Source organism: Triturus cristatus, chromosome 5_1 (assembly GCF_964204655.1).
Source record: "Triturus cristatus chromosome 5_1, aTriCri1.1, whole genome shotgun sequence".
In the NCBI taxonomy this organism is placed as follows: domain Eukaryota; kingdom Metazoa; phylum Chordata; class Amphibia; order Caudata; family Salamandridae; genus Triturus; species Triturus cristatus.
Genome location: NC_140587.1, coordinates 783,810,338 through 783,830,576, shown reverse-complemented (window position 1 = coordinate 783,830,576; position 20,239 = coordinate 783,810,338). Strand labels below are relative to the sequence as shown.

At 50.2% G+C, this 20,239-nt stretch overlaps 1 protein-coding gene across 1 annotated transcript in view; it reads right to left on the bottom strand.

Moving 5' to 3' along the window:
• Positions 1 to 20,239, bottom strand: part of USP14 (ubiquitin specific peptidase 14) — a 301,022-nt gene that overhangs the window by 166,763 nt on the left and 114,020 nt on the right. The gene's annotated exons all lie outside the window — the stretch shown is intronic.

Sequence of the window (20,239 nt, the reverse complement as noted above, 5' to 3'; positions counted from 1 at the left end):
AACAAATGACGTTTCTGCTGGTAAATTTAAATTTGTTGTACCAGTTTTGCCATTTGGGCTCCTGTATCGATTCCGAGGTGAAGAAAATTCACTAGATGTTATCTGGTGGTAATTCATTCTGTGATCGGAGGCCAACCAATTAAATATTGGAGGAGAAAAAAGGGGGTGGAGTTTAAGAAACTATGAAATATTTCAAAAAAAGTTACCCTGTTGAGCCTCCTTGTTAACTACTGTGAGAAGTTGGCCTGATGTATGATGTCACTAGTTATAGTGTACACCTTATATCAGTCCAAATACCCTTATGGTGATTGGTTGTAAAGTCAACCTTATAGACCAGCTATCCTAGTGGTAGCATGGACAAGAGCAGTCTTAGGCTAAACTCTGAATGGCATGTGAAGCCAGCTGTGATACCATATATAATCCCTTGAATACCAAATGAAAGGACACCACAACAGATATATATATAAAATAAAGTGTATTTATTCTAAGCAAACCCTCAGCACTCTTTATGAGATTAGAGGTAAGTACAACACAGTCTTATTTATGCATACATTAAGTCACACAGGTAAGTAATACAGTTAGGCCCTAGGGGCCACGCAAACCATATACTAAGTAAGTGGTATAAGGACCACTGTCACGGAAATAGAATAGGCCTAGGCCTAGGGAATCGCTGGGGCTACACTACACTAGCGTTAGTTAGGAAGTGGGAGGCCCACGGGATTCGTGTGCAGAGTGGAAACACTCACGCGTAATGCGTAAAAGTCAATAGCAATAGTACAGTTTAGAAAACGGTAGATTTAGGACACTTCCGGAGTAGCTAGGAAGTTGAGACTTGAAAACTAGACACTAGGATAGTCACTATCCTGATGAGCACCGGAGTACCCAAATTACCTAGCCCACAGGCTGCGGGTGCATAGGGGTGAAGATTCGTCGTTGACTCCTATGGATGCCTGAAGAAAGATGCTGACAGGCAGTCAGTGAAGATTGTCCGGTGGATCCCAAGGCTGGGATCAAGAAGAAAGGAAACCTGCAAGCAGAAGGGACAGAGTCAAGGTCACTAGCCAGTGACCACGTGGAACCAGGAAGGAACCAGGCGATGTCGTGAAGATTGCAGGTGAAGGTGAAGCTTGTCGCTGCAGCCAGGAGGACCAGGAAGCGTCGAGGACGACCAGGACCAGGAGGCGAGCTGTCCCACGAAGGCTCTTGCTGTCGGCGGCGTCGAAGTTGGACTAGGACTCACCAAGCCTTGGCAAGCGGAACCCACGAAGAACGAAGGACTTGCTTCTGGTGCAGACCAGGAAGGTCTGGGGTGCTTCTTCTTTGCAGAGAAGCGGGAGCCAGTCTGGAGGAGCCAAACCAGCGCAGAAGATTTCAGGGTGCGTCGTCACAGAGGCCACTAGCCAGCGGGCAAGCAACCGGACAGACGCGGCAAGCAGGAAAATGCTGAAGGGCCCCACGCAGGACTCGTGGAGTGTGGGGGGCTGATCTTCGGTGCAGATGGTGCTTGGGGTTGGGGCTTCTCAATCCCCGGTGCACAACTTCGAGGGTACCTCAGAAGCTGCGCTGTAAGTTACTAGCCACTTTTTCCAGGTAGCCGGTCCCACGTCGCTCGTCGCCTCCACGGATCTCAGCTCTGCTGCAGATGTGGATGAGGGTCGGAGAAGTCTGGAAGTCAAGGCTCTGGTCGGGCTCTGCAGTCGGTTCCTCGTAGAACGGCCGCAAAGCAAAGGGTAGTCTCTTGATGGTGCCTGTTTGCACAGGGTAGCCACTCCTTGGCTACAAGGGAGATTCTTCAGTCTTCTTCTTTCGTCGAATGTCGAAGGTCCAGAGTTTCTGTTCAGTTTTGCAGGTTCAGGATAATCTAAAGTCTTGAGGCCCAACTCCCACTCTTATACTAATCTGGGGGGCTGGGATACCTGCTAGGTCACGCCTTATGGGTGGGACCTGGGAGGGGGTGGTTACACCCACTTCCCTTTGTCCAGTTTCGCGCCAGAGCTGGGGCTGGAGTGCCCCAGCGCCGGTTTGAACTGGACTATGCAAGGAACACCTTGTGTGCCCCAGGCATGTCTCATTCCTTTCAGCCCACCCTGCCCCAATACACTAAAGGCTGTCTGGGGAGGTGCTAGCACCTCCCCAAGCAGGAAACCTATTGTCCAGGCCTCCCTGGCTGGGATCACTCCCAGCAGCAGGAGGTCAGACTTGTGTCTGTGGCAGCAGCATCCATTTTGTGATGCTGAGGCTTTGGTTAGAGTTAAACAGCAAAGTAGGATTTTAACATGTCTCTCCCTCTAGAAGGGAGGGATAATATCCTCATCACCAGAAATGGTATGGGGGTATTATTCCAAAGTGTTAGACACCTTACACGACATGTTTTGATAAAGCCAAACCATAGTTACCATAACCGTTTAAGATTATAAGGCAACCTGCGCGCCAGGAGAGGTACTTGACCTGCTTTTAATTACATTTGGCAGTCCACGCGGCACCCCTTTACACTGACCTGCTCCCTGCTGACGAGAGGCAACTACCTCGAAACACGTGTCCAGGGATGGCTAACGCATACACATACTGTTCTATTTACTTTTTGTGGCATAGGCGTACCCGCCGTCGCCACTACATTTCCCACAGTCCTTTGGGGCAACTTGCTGGTGTGACGAGCGGTGTGCGACCTACTTTTCCTCAATTTAAACGGCTTCCTTAAGCCAACGGGCTGACGAGCCTTGAGTCTGCACCTGCGTGCCAGGAGAGGTACTTGACCTGCTTTTAATTACATTTGGCAGTCCACGCGGCACCCCTTTACACTGACCTGCTCCCTGCTGACGAGAGGCAACTACCTCGAAACACGTGTCCAGGGATGGCTAACGCATACACATACTGTTCTATTTACTTTTTGTGGCATAGGCGTACCCGCCGTCGCCACTACATTTCCCACAGTCCTTTGGGGCAACTTGCTGGTGTGACGAGCGGTGTGTGACCTACTTTTCCTCAATTTAAACGGCTTCCTTAAGCCAACGGGCTGTCGAGCCTTGAGTCTGCACCTGCGCGCCAGGAGAGGTACTTGACCTGCTTTTAATTACATTTGGCAGTCCACGCGGCACCCCTTTACACTGACCTGCTCCCTGCTGACGAGAGGCAACTACCTCGAAACACGTGTCCAGGGATGGCTAACGCATACACATACTGTTCTATTTACTTTTTGTGGCATAGGCGTACCCGCCGTCGCCACTACATTTCCCACAGTCCTTTGGGGCAACTCGCTGGTGTGACGAGCGGTGTGCGACCTACTTTTCCTCAATTTAAACGGCTTCCTTAAGCCAACGGGCTGACGAGCCTTGAGTCTGCACCTGCGCGCCAGGAGAGGTACTTGACCTGCTTTTAATTACATTTGGCAGTCCACGCGGCACCCCTTTACACTGACCTGCTCCCTGCTGACGAGAGGCAACTACCTCGAAACACGTGTCCAGGGATGGCTAACGCATACACATACTGTTCTATTTACTTTTTGTGGCATAGGCGTACCCGCCGTCGCCACTACATTTCCCACAGTCCTTTGGGGCAACTTGCTGGTGTGACGAGCGGTGTGCGACCTACTTTTCCTCAATTTAAACGGCTTCCTTAAGCCAACGGGCTGACGAGCCTTGAGTCTGCACCTGCGCGCCAGGAGAGGTACTTGACCTGCTTTTAATTACATTTGGCAGTCCACGCGGCACCCCTTTACACTGACCTGCTCCCTGCTGACGAGAGGCAACTACCTCGAAACACGTGTCCAGGGATGGCTAACGCATACACATACTGTTCTATTTACTTTTTGTGGCATAGGCGTACCCGCCGTCGCCACTACATTTCCCACAGTCCTTTGGGGCAACTTGCTGGTGTGACGAGCGGTGTGCAACCTACTTTTCCTCAATTTAAACGGCTTCCTTAAGCCAACGGGCTGACGAGCCTTGAGTCTGCACCTGCGCGCCAGGAGAGGTACTTGACCTGCTTTTAATTACATTTGGCAGTCCACGCGGCACCCCTTTACACTGACCTGCTCCCTGCTGACGAGAGGCAACTACCTCGAAACACGTGTCCAGGGATGGCTAACGCATACACATACTGTTCTATTTACTTTTTGTGGCATAGGCGTACCCGCCGTCGCCACTACATTTCCCACAGTCCTTTGGAGCAACTTGCTGGTGTGACGAGCGGTGTGCGACCTACTTTTCCTCAATTTAAACGGCTTCCTTAAGCCAACGGGCTGACGAGCCTTGAGTCTGCACCTGCGCGCCAGGAGAGGTACTTGACCTGCTTTTAATTACATTTGGCAGTCCACGCGGCACCCCTTTACACTGACCTGCTCCCTGCTGACGAGAGGCAACTACCTCGAAACACGTGTCCAGGGATGGCTAACGCATACACATACTGTTCTATTTACTTTTTGTGGCATAGGCGTACCCGCCGTCGCCACTACATTTCCCACAGTCCTTTGGGGCAACTTGCTGGTGTGACGAGCGGTGTGCGACCTACTTTTCCTCAAGATAAGGCACTTTAAGAGTATATGGTAGGCTATATCATAGAACAGCTATAAGGACATGGTTCCGAAAGCTGCAGACAGGCTCAGCTCATGCTAGAGCACCATCTCACATGTTACCAAGCACTCTGCCTCCAGGATTGTTAAGGCCTGCCATAGGAGTGACTGATAGGTACACATGTGTCTATATATAAGGGTAGATATAGGCATACTATATCTAAGCAAGGGGTGATTACACGACCTTGCCCCAGCTGAGTGATCAGCCAGTTGTGTCTGATTGGAAGGCCAGACCAGGGGTGGCATAATACATGCTGCAGCCCCTGGGAGGCCTAGGGTACACCTATGCCCTGGGTACCTAGGGTACACTGTACAGGGTCCAATAAGGTGATCCTTACCAATTGTGTATGTACCTAGGGTACATGGAGTCCATTTTACAGAGAGAGCAGACAGCCTGAGACCCTGAATGGCAGGATCTCAGGCCAACTAAGTCGAAAAACCAGCTAGACACTAGGCAAAAAGTTGGGGGTAACCATAGTCAGATATCCACCTTCCTACAACTACTTTCTATCTGATGTGTTGTCATTCTTTTTCACTGTCCCAGCGTTGCGCACAATATAGCCCAAAAGTCGCCGTGTCCAGATGGGGAAAAGTTAAAATTACTTACCTTTGATGTAATGTTCATAAAGCATTTCTCAAACCCAAACCAAATAAGTACACATTAGAACATATTTATTAAGCCCTTAGTTTAGGTGACCAGCAGTGGCAAGTAAGAGCCCCAGTACTGCTCTGGGTAAGCACCTCAGCTGCATTTTTGGTGAATAGTACCATGCAATAGTGTGGAAGCACCATGGTCCATTCTTGCAACCTCAAACCAGGATAATCTAAGCCAGCTTATCCAAGTCAATTAACATATTAAAGAAACATTACAAGTACCTTCTTTTGCAAGGGAATGGGGGACAATCAATGCCATAGTGCCTCAGAGTGTTCAAAGTCAATGAGACCACATAGAAGTGAGCTTGTATTTTGAAATACAAAGTCTGTCTTTTACAGGGGATTTAATTTGAAGTCATTGGACCTGGCAACAAATTGGTTCAGCGTTTCTCAGAAGTCATCTAGACCCGGATTGAAGAACCTTTATAAGTCTTGTTTTCCACTGCTGGTGACATAACTTAACATTCTTCCAGGTGGAGGTTATAGCCTCCTACATGCTTAGTATGGGCATTGCCTGCTCCAGTAGTAAAATAAATTGTCAGGCTACATTTTGCAGATCTTTCTCCTTATCAATATATTCTGATGAGGGACAGTTGTCTTTAATGAACAGAAAGGGAGGGAGTAAGTGATCTAAAACCTGGCCCACATCTACATATATTTTGAGTACTGCAAAGCCCACCCAAAGCAAGAAGCCCACTTCAATGCCCCAACAAGGGCAATTTTTGATGTAGCAAATCTAGAATATTAACTCTAGTTAAATATTCCAGAAGTTTGTTAACTCTTGCAATTCTAAAACAAAATGTTGTACAGGCAGCTGCATGGATAGTTAGAGCAAGCAAGCATGCCAGTCAGCAGCTCTGATGGGAAACCATAAATAAACTGCACAAAAACAAGAGTGCATATAAGAAAACAAGCATGTTTGCAATTCTGAATACACAGGTTAATACAGTTCTGCATAGGTATACCCCACAAGATAGAAATGTGGTATAAGAAAGTCTCAACCACCGCAAATCTATGAAGTTTACTTTTAAACCATGCTTCATAAAACACTTAAACACATAAACCACCAAAAGAAGTCCAACTGGAAGAGAATATCTGCCAAATCTCTTGCCCAAATCAGGCCAGCCTCAAAATGTAGCCACTGTGAAATATACCAATCTTGCTGAAAATTTGTGAAGTCAGCAGAGCAGCACAGCGGTTATATAAAACCATGGACTCGCATAACTTAACACCAAACACTGGCCAGGTTTTACCATGGTTCAAAACAGTTGGGTAATACCTTACAATTTAAATGTAAGCGTAGCCAGTATTACACACAAGTAAATTACTGTCTGACTTTGAGACAAGGGTCGAAGTCTAAAAAAGGGTAGTGATAACATACGCCATGTAAATCTTAAATCCCAGAGAGTTGAGGCATCAGCTGCACACGATGAAGGAGGACTGTGATGGAGGGTACATTTTTAAAAATTGATCCAACATGCCACAACTCTGTTTTAGGAAAATGTTGAACATAAGAAATGCAGATATCAATACACAGTTCCACCGAAAGAGCCAATAGGAAACGGTGAGCACATAGGCAGGGAAGGGGGCCATGCCGTGTATGATGCACCCTTGTGTGACAGCTACAGACATGCAAAAGCTTTGAAATAATTGCTAAAGAAGCTGTTTCCAATCCCACAAATAGGTGAAAATGTTTCCACAAAGTTTAGAACGGAAAGAAACACGGACACATGTTCTAGGTTTAGAAGTAAATGACATTTCTTTCTGGAATACACGTCCAAGTAATCTCACATTGCTGGTGTATCCATTTAATTGCTAGATTAAATTGTTTCACTTGGCAGCATAGTTACATTTCCCAACAAAGTATTAACTCCAATTGGAGGCGAAGCTTGCCTGGCCTCAAGATGGCCGTGCTTTAGGGTAGCTCCGCAAGCCGACAATCATCTGACTCGATCCTGCTCTTCAATTTGCCCTGTATCGCCCCCCCCCCCCCCGGCTGGTGCCGGTACCGGTGGGATGCATTAGCAGCTGCGGGACCCCAAAAAGAGTTAGACAAATCTGCACCGATGCCACGATCTGGGAGCTGCGGCCTGCTTCCTGCCTGGCGACTGTTGCATGCAGCCTACCTGGAAGACTGCGCTGTCGCTGCGGGGCCCATCTCCGGGTCTGCCGCTCCTGTGAAGTCTCCGGGCCTGCTCCATGCATGGATAGTGGTTCCACGACATTGCGGAGGCCGCTGAAGTTCCACTTGATGCCCTGCTGGCTCCTGGTCTTGCTGGGTGTCCGGGAGAGCCATTGGACCCGCAGCGGTGAGTGGTGGGGGCGGCCTGCACTGCTCTCTGCTGCTCCCATTATAGATTGTGGCATTCCTGACCCCTCACGCTCCTGGCACTGGAGTCAGCCTCCCTGTGGACTGTGTGAGACCAGCTCCGCGCTGAATCGTGGGTGCTCTTGCTTTACTGCCTGCCCCTCCCGCTAGGAGTACTGCGGCTGTTATCCCCCTTGCTCCATCAACCTCCTTCAGCGAGCTGTGGGTGGGCTGTGCCGGGGATGCCCTGAGGACACGGCGACTTTTGGGCAATATTGTGCGCAACGCTGGGACAGTGGGGCAGACCCTTGATTCGGAGGGTGTGTGTGTGAAGCGCCCATGGATTGCAGTCCTGTCCAGGCGGTGATAGCCTCTTCTCAATTTGTCCCTGGAGACTCTGGTAGGACAAGCACGTTCAGTATTGGGACCTGGTTGAACTCGCCATGCCTTCTGTGTGGGGGCCGGTTGCTGGCCTCCCCCACCCGGCCTTCTGTGTTATGGGTTCTGTATGATTGATGGTGCACCCTAGACGTGAACTGCAGAATTTGGTGATCTAACAGGGGTGTCCTTCTGCTGCCTCTGTGCTGACAACGCTATGGCCTGCATCCCTTGGATACTTGCCGGCTGGCTGGGTGACCGCTGTTGGATACGGTCCCCCAATAATATCTACTATTAGGTGGTGGTGCATCGTGGTGGGTGCACGGGACCTTTGTTCACGCAGTTGGTAGGGCCCTGACCCCTGTGGTGGGAGCCACCGCGAGGTGATCTGTGTGGGGCTCCAACGACCTACATTGAGGGAGATACTCCCTAGCGACCTCAACTTGATCCCAGGGACGAACATGGGCCGCACAGAGAAATCGCAATCCAAGTTGCCATTTGAACCGCGTAAAACCCCCAGACAACAAGACACTGAAAAAAATGCATGAGTCTGGATCAGAGATGGGTGACACTGCCGCCAACTCCGATCTAAAGTAGATTCTCAGGGCCACGCAGCTCAGCCTCACGAAAATTGATGGAAAGATAGATACCCTCTCCTTCAGGATGGACAGGATGTCTGGGAGGCTGGACAAACAAGCTGCTAGATTGGAAACTGTTGAGCAGAGGGTGTCGGGCGCGGAGGACACTTTGAACTCCAACACGAAGCTAGAAAAGCTACTGCACTCTTTAGTTTAAAGCAGAGGACTTGGAAGCGCGTTCAAGGAGGAACAATCTGTACATAGTGGGTATTGCTGAATCTTCCAACATCACTAATATGGAACTCTTCGTGAAGCAATTGCTGGTCACACTCCTGGGCAAAGATACCTTTTCTAACATGTTCATCATTGAGCGTGCACATAGGTCTTTCGCTCCTAGACTGGTCGCTGGGGTTGCTCCTCGCCCTATTATTGCCCGGGTACTCAACTATAGAGACAGGGACGCCGCATTGAAGAAAGCCAGGGAACTACAATCCCTGAGATACGAGGGCACAGAGATATCTATTTACCCAGATTTCACATAAGCTGTTAGGATGGGTGACGTCAATCTGTTCCTGTTAAACGGAAGCTGCGCAACCTGAATGTGGAATATAGTAGGATTTACCCAGCGAAACTTACGGTGCGCGCAGATGGGAAATGTCACATATTTACTGACTAAACAGATTTTACATTTCTTGAAGAGACCGATGAACGAAGCAGGGGATCTCCCAAAACCTGCCCCTCCTTGAACGAGGATACTCCTGACCTAGAAGAACAGTAAAATTTCCCTGAATAAGTTTCTGCTTTGGGTATAAAACGGTGGTGGGCCCTCACTTTGGAGATGGTGTGGGGCGGTAGCTTAGTTATGGTATCCTGGCGGGGGGCTTAGGGGCGACATCGAACAAGTTACTTACCTTCGGTAACGATATATCTGTAAGAGACATTAGTTAGATTGTTTACCTTAGAATATCCCCAGGCGTCAGGCTGGATCCGGAAAGATTTTTCATCAGCAGTACCCTTGCAAGTCGGTAGGCGTCGTCTGCGACTCCGCGTCCATCGTCGGCGTTGTGATCGCCGGGATGACGTCAGTTCTGTACATAGCTTTCCGCGCCAGGAACGCAGAGTCATGCAAGAAACCGACACTGGTGCCATGAAACTAGGGCCCTGAAAGGGATTACCTTAACCCTAGATATCAGTTCGCAGAACGGGGAGGATGGGTGGGGCGGTAAGGAATCTAACTAACTAATGTTTCTTACAGATATATCGTTACCACCAGGAAGTCCTGGAGAACAGAACGGCCAAAGAAGCAGTCTCTCCGGACTTGGCTGTCCAGGCAGTAATGCTGGGCAAACGTGTGCAGCAAGGCCCACGTTGCTGCCTGACAAATGTCCTGCAGAGGGACTCCCCGTCCCAAGGCAGTAGTAGCTGCTGTGGCCCGAGTGGAATGGGCCCTCAGCCCCACAGGAGGATCCTTCTTAGCCAAGGAATAACAGGCCCTAATGCACAAAACGACCCACCGAGAGATGGTCCACTTGTGCACTGCCCGCCACTTCATAGCGCCCACGTAGCCAACAAAGAGTTGGTCGTCCACCCGGAACTGTTTGGTGCGGTCCAGATAGAAGGAGAGCGCACGTTTTGGGTCCAGACGGTGGAGCCTCTCTTCCTCTTTCTAGGGATGCGAAGGCGAAACAAAGGTGAGCAAGGTAAGCGACTGCCCGATGTGAAAGGCAGTAACCACCTTAGGAAGAAAAGAAGGGCGAGTCCTCAGAACAACCTTGTCCGGATGGACAGAGAGGAAAGGATGTTTAGAAGAAAGAGCCTGGAGCCCACTCACTCTTCTGGCAGAGGTGATGTCAACCAGGAAAGCAGTGTTGAGAGTCAGAAGACGAAGAGGACAGTTATGAAGTGGCTCAAAGGGAGTGCACATCAGATAGGTTAGCACCAGATTCAAGTCCCACTGAGGCATTACAAAGGTGACAGGAGGAAACATGTGAGTAATGCCTTTTAAGAACCTTTTTACAACAGTGGACTTGAAAAAAGAAGGCCGATAGGGAAGCCGTAAGAAGGCAGAAACAGCTGAAAGATATCCCTTAATGGTGCCCAGAGCAAAGCCCTGCTGGGCCAGGGAAAGAAGAAAGAGGAGAACCTCAGAAAGAGGGGCGGAAAGGGGATCCACAGCCTTTGCTGTGCACCATGCCACAAATTTGTTCCACCTGCAGGCGTATACCGTTTTAGTGGAGGGACGCCTGGCTGCCAGAATGACATCACATACTTCAGGAGGCAAGTCAAATGGCATCAACTGCCGCCGCTCAATCTCCACGCATGGAGGTGGAGGCTGGACAGGTTCGGGTGGAGGACCGTCCTCTGCTGCTGAAACAGAAGGTCCTCCTGAAGAGGCAGTCGAATCGGGGGATCGATTGACAGACTGAGTAGCTCGGGATACCAGTATCTTCGTGTCCAATCCGGAGCCACAAGGATGACTTGGGCCCGGTCGCGCCTGATCTTCAGCACTCTGGGCAGAAGTGGTATAGGCGGAAAGGCGTACAACAGACCGCAATTCCACTCGCGACGAAAAGCGTCTCCGAGCGAGTGCTGCCTTGATGAAATTGCGCGTTCTCTTCGGTGGCGAATAGATCTAACCAAGGCTCTCCGCAATGCCGAAAGAGGCCTTGCGCCGCGTCCAGACGCCATTCGTGATCCATCATGCACCGGCGGCTGAGTTCGTCCGCCCTGGCGTTCAGAGAGCCCGCCAGGTGCTGAACCACCAGGGTGATGCCCTGATGTTCCAGCCATGTTCAGAGGCGCAGAGCCTCCTGACAAAGGGTCCAGGACCCCACCCCGCCCTGTTTGTTGCAATACCACATGGCGGTAGTGTTGTCCGTGAACACCTGCACTACACTTCCCCGGACAGAGGGAAGGAATGCCTTCAGTGCAAGCCGGATCGCCCGCAGCTCCAATAGTTTGATATGGAGCCGGGACTCCGCTAGTGACCAGAGGCCTCTGATCTCCGCCTCTCCCATGTGGCCCCCCCCCATCCCAGGAGGGACGCATCAGTCACTACTACGTGCTCCGGTTGGTGTAGGGAGAGGGCTCTGCCACTGACCCAATCGCGGTCCGTGAGCCACCACTGCAACTGTCTTGCAGCGCCCTCCGAGATCAGGACGTGGTCGGACAGGTTGCCCAGATGTTGAGCCCACTGGAACTTCAGGTCCCTCTGCAGAGCCCGCATCCGCCACCTGGCATGATGCACCAGCAGGAGGCCATCAGACCCAGCAGCCGTATTACCAACCTGACCGAAACTCGGGATAAAGGCTGAAAGATCGGAATCAGAGCCTGAATATCCCGAACCCGCTGTTCGGGAGGATAGACCAGATACTGCGCCGGGTCCAGAACCGAGCTTCTGGGAGGGACTCAGATGTGACTTCGGCACGTTGACAGAGAACCCCAGCGAATGCAGGAGGTCGGCCGTAGTCTGGAGGTGGGAAACGACTGTTTGGGGCAAGCCCGGCTTCAACAACCAGTCGTCGAGATAGGGGAAGACTGGAACCCCTAATCTGCGTAGATTAGCTGCGACCACCGCCATCACTTTCGTGAACACCCGAGGGGCACTGGTGAGGCCGAAGGGGAGCACGGTAAACTGAAAGTGCTCGTAGCCTACCGTGAACCACAGGTGACGCCGGTGGGCCGGCAGGACGGGGAAGTGGAAATAAGCGTCCTGCAAGTCCAACGCTACTATACAGTCTCCAGGGTCTAGGGCAGCCAGAACCTGAGCTAAGGTCAGCATCTTGAACTTCTCCTTCCGGAGGAAGGCGCGGACGCTCCAGAGGTCCAAGATAGGGCATAGGCCCCCTTTGCCCTTCTTGGGAACCAGAAAGTAGTGGGATTAACAACCCCGTCCTACTTCTGGGCCAGGAACGCGCTCGATGGCCTCCTTGACCAAGATGGCCGTAACTTGCTCCTGCAGAAGTCGCAAGTGATCCCCCAACATGCGGTGGTACTGCGGTGGCATGGCTGGAGGGGTCGCCTCGAAAGGGAGGGAGTAGCCCCTTCGGACGATTTGCAGCACCCGCCTGTCTGAAGTGACGGTACGCCAGTGGAGCAGGTGATGGCGAACTCTGCCTCCCACTGGCGTGGAATGGGCCTGAAAACTCGGAAGGCTTTGAGGCAGGTGCTGCGGGAGCAGATGTGGACTGACCGGCTCTTTGTCCCCCTGCTCCGCCACGGCGGAATCCACGTCCACGACCGCGTTGAGGCTGGTTCTGAGGCCTGTGGGTGGACGAACGTCCGGGGGCGCCCCTTCCTTGGCCACGAAAGGGACAAAAAGTGGAAGTTTGCGGGAGCAGGGCCGAGCGGCCCAAGGACTTGGCCGTAGCCCTGGAGTTCTTAAAGCGCTCCAGCGCACTATCCGCTTTGTCGCCAAAAAGGCGATGGCCATCAAAGGGCATGTCCATGAGGGTGCTCTGGACATCTCCTGAAAAGTTTGTGGACCTCAGCCCGGCGTGACGACGAATCGCCACAGTCGTTGCAATCGCTCTACCCAGCGAGTCCGTGGTGTCAAGTCCACATCGAATGGAGTACCGTGCTGCGTCCCGCCCCTCAGCAAGAGCCTGGGCCAGCCGTGTCCTGGCCTCCTCCGGACACTAGGGCAGCACGTCCACCACCGTATCCCACAGAGAGTGGGTGTAACTGTCCAAAAGGCACACGGTATTAATGGACCGCAACCCCAAACTGAGAGAGGAAAACAGTTTCTTTCCAAACTGCTCCAACCTTTTGGATCCCCGATCCGGAGGAGTGGACGGGAAGGCGGTCTGGGACGTAGAGGCCTGGATAACCAGACTCTCAGGAGTGGGGTGTACCGACAGAAAGCTGTGGTTGCCCAGAGCAGGGCAGTGGCGCCGGGCCACGTTCCGATCCACAGGAGAGACAGTGGATGGCTTGGACCAAGTGCCCATCAGAACGTCGGTGAGGGCCTCATTAAACTGCAGTAGAGGCTCCGAAAAGCTTACTGGCGGCTTAAGCACCTCAGTGAGGTAGTTAGTCCTCACGGCCGCTGCAGGGAGTTCCAGGTGTAGGGCCTCGGCAGCCCTGCGCAGTACCACAGAATAAGTCGCACCCTCCTCCGTAGCCACGGAAGGAGAGATGAAGCCAGTGTCAGGCGAAGTGTCGAGACCACTGGCATCCCCCAGCTCATCTGCCCAGTCCTGACTTAACTGGCACTCAGACCCCTCCCAGTCCTCCTTCATCCGTCTCCTGGTAAACAGGCAGAAAGGACGGAGCCGGGTTATAGATGAAATGCTCACCCATCAGCGCCAGAGACAGTGCCGAGCGGCACCGTTTCGACGCCAGACCCGGACTGAAACTAGTCCAAGGACAGCGCCGGGAGCGACACCATGGGGGTCGGTGCCGGCAGAGGGGTCGTAAGGTCAACCGGCGTCGACCGGGATCCAGGCCTGGATCCCACGGGGACCTGCGGCGTCTGGACTGAAGTCGACGACTGCGCCGGGGCCGAAGCCGCCGGCTCGCTAGGCCCCCCCCCAGTCGGACCTGCGAGGCCCGGAGGCGCGCAGACAGGCCTCGACGGCAGAGCGAGACTCCTCATGGCCACGTGAGGCCCAGGGGCCGGAGGGTATGGGGCCGGACGCGACTCCTGCGGAGTTGCGCAGGTGGTGCCATCCGAACCCTCGGCCGAGTCACGCGACTGGCGAGGGGAGTCAGAAGAGCGATGTCGCTTCTTCAACTTTTTACTGTGCCTCGACTTACCTGAATGCGAGGACTTCAAGCCCGACGAGCGGTGATGACTTCGGCTCCGCGCCCGGTCCCTCGACCTCCTCCTCGAGCGCCGTGGAGCCGACTGCCGGATCTCGAGGAGCTTGTGGGACCGCTCCCGCCTAGCCTTCGAGGTCAAGGCCCGGCAGTCGAGGCACGACTTGTCATCGTGGTCGGCCCCAAGACCCAAGACAGTAGAGACACTGATGGTTGGGGTCGGTAACCGACATCAGTCGGTGACAGGCGTCACTACTTGCATCCCTACCGGCACCAGGAGTCGAAGTCGACTCGAAAAGGGAGACAAAAATGTCCAAAAAGTTAGTCAAAAATTTACTAAGGGTACGCTCTTTCCGGATCTGCGCTTACTGGCATGGAAAAAAGAAGAACTGACGTCAGCGCGCGGCGTCTTAAGTACTCCGACAAAGTCATCCCAGCGATCACGATGCCGACGACGGACGCGGAGTCGCAGACGACGCCTACCAACGCGCAAGGGTACTGCTAACGAAAAATATTTCCGGATCCAGCCTGACACCCGGTGATATTCTAAGGTAAGGAATCTAACTAACGTGTTTCTTTCAGATACTACATTCAATATTATGCCTAATTGAGCTGATCAGTATTGGAGGTGCACATTGTTGTATAGGCTCTGGTACCTATCTCTCGATGTTTAATAGCCACCATCGACATCGGGGTTTGTTTTTGTTATGGAATGTATATTCTGTAGTTTTGTATTTACGGGTGTGGGGGGGATCGACTATGCCAAGCTGGGGTCAGCATAACATGGGTGGTGGGCGGGAGGGCGATGTTGTTGAGGTTCATTAGCACATTAAAGGCAACTCAGGGCGTTCTGATTTTAGTTACGCTCCTTGCAGTGACGTACAACACTGGGAATGAATATGTAATGTACACTGTTGGCGAATACCACACATGGCGACAAAGTCAATTAAACTCTGGACATGGAATGTCCGTGGCGTTAATGATTATCGCAAGCTACGAAAGGTTGTTGAACAGACACCACGTAGATATAGCAATGATACAAGAAACCCATCTTGCCCCCCAAAACAAGATGCTAACAAAACGGCGATTGCGGGGACTTTTTTCTGCAGAAGGTTTTACTTCGCATGCAATGGGGGTCCTCATTTGGGTTAATCCTAGATCTGGTTTGACCTTGCATGAAGAAGAGGTCGAACCCAATGGTAGATTTATTGTAGCCCGCTGTCATGCTGAGTGCTTCAGCGCTCAGCTAGTTAACACATATGGACCCAATTATGACGAACCTCAGTTTTTTCCGACTTTGACAGCGCGCTTGCTTAACACTAATGAGTTACCGCAAATGTGGGGAGGAGATTTAAATTGTATACTTGACCTCAACAAAGACAGATCACATGGCCTATCGAGGAAACCTCCTGCAGTGGCTAGCGCCATATAATCCCTCATGGAGCAGGTTGGGCTCGCGTATGTCTGGAGGCAGCGTCTGATGACCATCCCGGGGTTCACTCACTACTCTGCCCCACGACACCCACACCAGGATTGATTACTGGCTGGTTTTTATAAGCCTGGTCCTTCTAGTGATGAATTGGGAACTGATCCCTAGAACTTACTCTGACCATTCTCCAGTGCAGTCAATATTGACGGTCCCTGCATTTAGACATGCCCCATTCACTTGGAGGTTTCCACCGTACTCTACACTCGATCAGGTGTTTCGCTCAGAAACGGCTACAGTTATTGACACCTTTTGTCAGGGAGAATATAGGTTCAGTCCCTGACTTTTCAACTGTCTGCGAAACGTTTAAGGTTTTTATTTGTTGGCAAACAATTGCTAAGCATGCAGTAGTTCAGGTCCATTCAAAACAAGCTTACTAAACTAGAGGCAGACATCGCAGCCCTGGAACAAGAGCACCAGAGGACGGGGCATGCTGAGATACTAAAGGATATTAAAGTGCTGTTGGAGGAATTACAAGACACAGCTGATAGTGAAGTCAAGCACTTAGGCAAGTACGCCACAGCTCGTGTGTACGTGGAGGGTGAGCGCCCCTGAGCCCTGTTAGCTAGATTGCAGCATCTCCAGAGGGAAACTAATTCCATAGTTGAAATTAAGGGCGAAGATGGTAGTATGATTTATGATTCAAAAGGCATTGCGGATAGATTCAGTAGATATTATGCAGAGCTTTATAGATCACGGATCTCCCCTGCTAGTTCTGCTATTGAGGATGATTTGACACCTATCTGCCTCGCTTGGCTCAAAGACTCCCACAGGGAACATCTCATTGCTCCCCTAGACCCCAGGGAAATTAGGGTCGCTTTGTTATCAGTGAAGTGGCTCTGCCCCGGATTCTGACAGGTTGACTGTTGCCTTTTATAAAGCGTTTCAAGACCTTCTAATCCCACACCTGGTTACCCTGTTTGAAGAGATGGCGGAGAGTAAGCCAATTCCCCCTTCAAGGCGCGAGGCATTGATCCTTACCCTCCTCAAACCTGGCAAAACCCCTAGCGATTGCTCATCATACACACCCTTGTCCCCGCTAAAAATAGACAAAATTATTCGCTAAGATACTGGCCAATCGCATCCCTCCACTGCTTCCGGGCCTAGTGGGAGTCGAGCAAGACGGATTTGTCCCAGGACGCAAGCGGACATCAAACCTTTGTACGATTTTCGCTGCAATTCAGCATAACAACCTAAAGTTAACGCAGCTGCGGTGTTGTTGGACGCCAAAAAGGCCTTCGATTCGGTCAAATGGCCCTTCATGGAAATGGTACTTGGCGAATGGGTGTGGGCGAAGTCTTTTTACAACTGGTTAAGGTCCTATATGAAGCGCTATGCGCTAGAATTAGGCTGGGAAATCTGGTGATGGCTCAGATACCTCTCTTGTATGCTCTGTATCCGAACCATTGTTATGCTCTTAGGGAATGCCACAGTCGGGGGGGGGTGCACTTCCCAGGTTATCAGCTAATAGTTTCTGCATATGCGGATGATCTACTACTATATGTTGGGGACCTCTCCACCCACCTCACCCGTTTTGGATGAAGTGGTTCGTTTTGGATAGCTGACCGAACTAAACATTAATTGGAACAAGTCCTTACTTTTTCCATTGACCGCATTTACCCTCCCTCCTACCATGCAGTTCCTTTTGAACTGGACAACAGTGTCTGTACGCTATTTAGGAATTCAGATACATACTGACCCCGAAGTAGTATTGGTTGATAATTATGTGAAAATATTGGACAGGCTAGAAGAGGACGTGACTAGATGGACACGATTACCACTTTCACTACTGGGACGTGTTTCATTGATGAAGATGGTCGTTATACCTAGACTGTAATTCCTGTTTCAGAATATACCCATGGTGCTTCCACAACACATATTGATTAAATTAAGGTTCCTCATGATAAAGTTGGCCTGGCAAACAACCCCGTGTAAAAATGGGACTTTCTCACTTTGCTGAATTCTTTGGGCGGTCTCAACGCCCCGGATCTAAGTGTGTGTGTGTGTGTAAGTGTGTGTGTGTGTGTAGGTGTGTGTGTGTAAGTGTGTGTGTACACACACACACACACACACAGGTTTCAGGGACATTATAGTTACTTGGACATTTCACTCGTACAAAACCATAGAAATTCGGCCGTTATAGTTAGTTCAGCTAACTTTAACTCTCGCCCCCGCAATACACTGCTGATCAAGTCACATTACATCATTCATGATATGGTCAGTGACATCACTGATGACATCTCAAATGACATCACTGATGACATCTCAAATGACATCACTGATGACATCATCCAGCGACTGTGTGTTTCTATAAAGTTAAAATATGCTTTATATATGCCCAGGTTTATTGAAGAATGAGTGGGTGTATAAGTGTCTGGATGGATGATTTAGTAGGTGCGTGACTGACTGTATAAGTGAGTGATTAAATGTGTCTTACTGAAAGCATGGGTTAGTGATTAAACTGTGTGAATGTCTGCATCAGTCTGTCTATTGTATAAGCTACTGCATGGGTTGTTCAGTAGCTACATGGGTTATTGATTGGTTGTCTGAGTATCTGTATGGGTGCCTGAGTGTGTGGGTGGGAGGTGTGTGACTGTGCATAGATGTGAGTGGTTGATTCACTGGGTGTATGGGTTCAAGAGTGCATGTGAAAAACTGCTGTATGGGTGGGTGAGTGTGTGTATGGGTGTATTGGTGAGTGAATGGATGTCTCAGTGGTACATGGCCAAGTAACTACATATGTAAAAGGCAGTGTATGCGAGAGTTGGAGTATATAAATGACTATACATGAGAGTCAGTGATTTTGAGTGGCTGTATGGATGAGTGTGTACTTGTATCAGTGATTATATGCGTTAGTATCTGTATGAATAAGTGAGGTGGTGTATGTATAACTGTATAGGTGAGTAAATGGGAGTGTGATTGATTCCTCGCTTTACTGACTAGGTGTGTGAGTAAGTCCACGGATGAGTGGCGGTGTGTGTGTGTCTGTATAGGTGTATGAGTGCATATGATAGTGTTGAATTGATGAGCGAGTATGAGTGATTGTATGGGTGAATGAGTGGATGTGTGTGTGTAGACCTGGGAATCAATGAGTATGTATGTAGTAACTGGTATTGGTGTGTCGATTGTTTCGAAAATGGTGGTCTCTATTTTACAGTGGGTGTATCAAAGGTTATATTAGACTGAGGAGGTGCATCAGATTCACGTGGATGATGTCATCAGTGATGTCATTTGAGAGGTCATCAGTGATGTCACTGACCAGGTCATGAATGATGTAATATGCGACATCATCAGCAGTGCATTGCTGGGGCGCAAGTTCTAGTTAGCTGAACTAACTATAAACGGCCGAATTTCTATGGATTTGTACGAGTGAAATGTCCCTAAAACCTGTTTTTTTCAGTGAATTTCTAGGGTTTTTTAAATGCTAATTTCTAACTACAACGTCCCTGAAACCTATGGTTTTTTCAGTGAATTTTTTAAATGCTGATTTGTAAAGGTTATATTTATAAAACCTTTTTTTCTGTAAATTTCAAGGTTTTTAGAAAATATATATTTTTTAACCAATATCCTATAATTTCTTATTTTTTTCATTTTAATTTAAATATGTAATGTCCTATGTCTTTTAAAATAAAAGTATATATTTTTTTTCTTCAAAAAAGTACTGGAGTTGCGTACCCATTGTGTACCCATCATGGTGGGTGCGCGAATTCAAGCCGCCATATTGGTAAAGTCGACAAGGAGCTGCGTTTGGTTTGCGACGGGTGCGCGGTGCATGGCCCAGCGTAACGTCATATACATATGGGATCGCTTCATGTGCGCGATTTGTATGCGACGTGTGCGCGTTGCCGGGACCCGCATGATGTCATATGTGCTGGGTCGCGCCGGGTGTGCAACTCCCGTAAAAAAAAATTATGTTTTAAAACTATATGTATATAACTTTAATGTACATATCAGGGCACGAGATTATCTAAAATATTTCTAAAAATAATATGTTTGCACTTGTAATAAACGTAATTATTCTTAAATATATTTTCGCAAAGTCGCGATGGGTGCGCGGCTCCCATGTGACTTTAAAAGAAACCATGTCATTGGTTGACAAGGTTTTCCATTATAGAACTTTAAGGACCCCACCCTTTTTAGGTCTCGGCTAGCGAAGGCTGCGCTTGCGCAGTCTCGCTCGCGAGATTTAATGTTTTGTAGTAGTGGGGCTTGAACCCGCCCCTCTTCTCCCCTCTTCTCCATTGGCTGGCCTCTTAAATGCTGGTCAGCCCTTGGAGAAGAGCTTTGTCTCTCGAAACAAGCCCGGTCTTTTTTGGATTCGGGGGCGTGTTTTTTCGCGTCTTTCTCTTTTTTTACTCTCTGCCCCTTTTACACGCGGTGGGCGTGGGGGAGGGGGGCTTGTTGCCAAGGGCTAAGGTCTTCTGGGCCCCATGGCACTGGCGGGGCGTCTGCTTGGGGTCCTTGGTGTGCGCGTCATTGGTGCCCACACCCGGGGATTGGCACTCTCA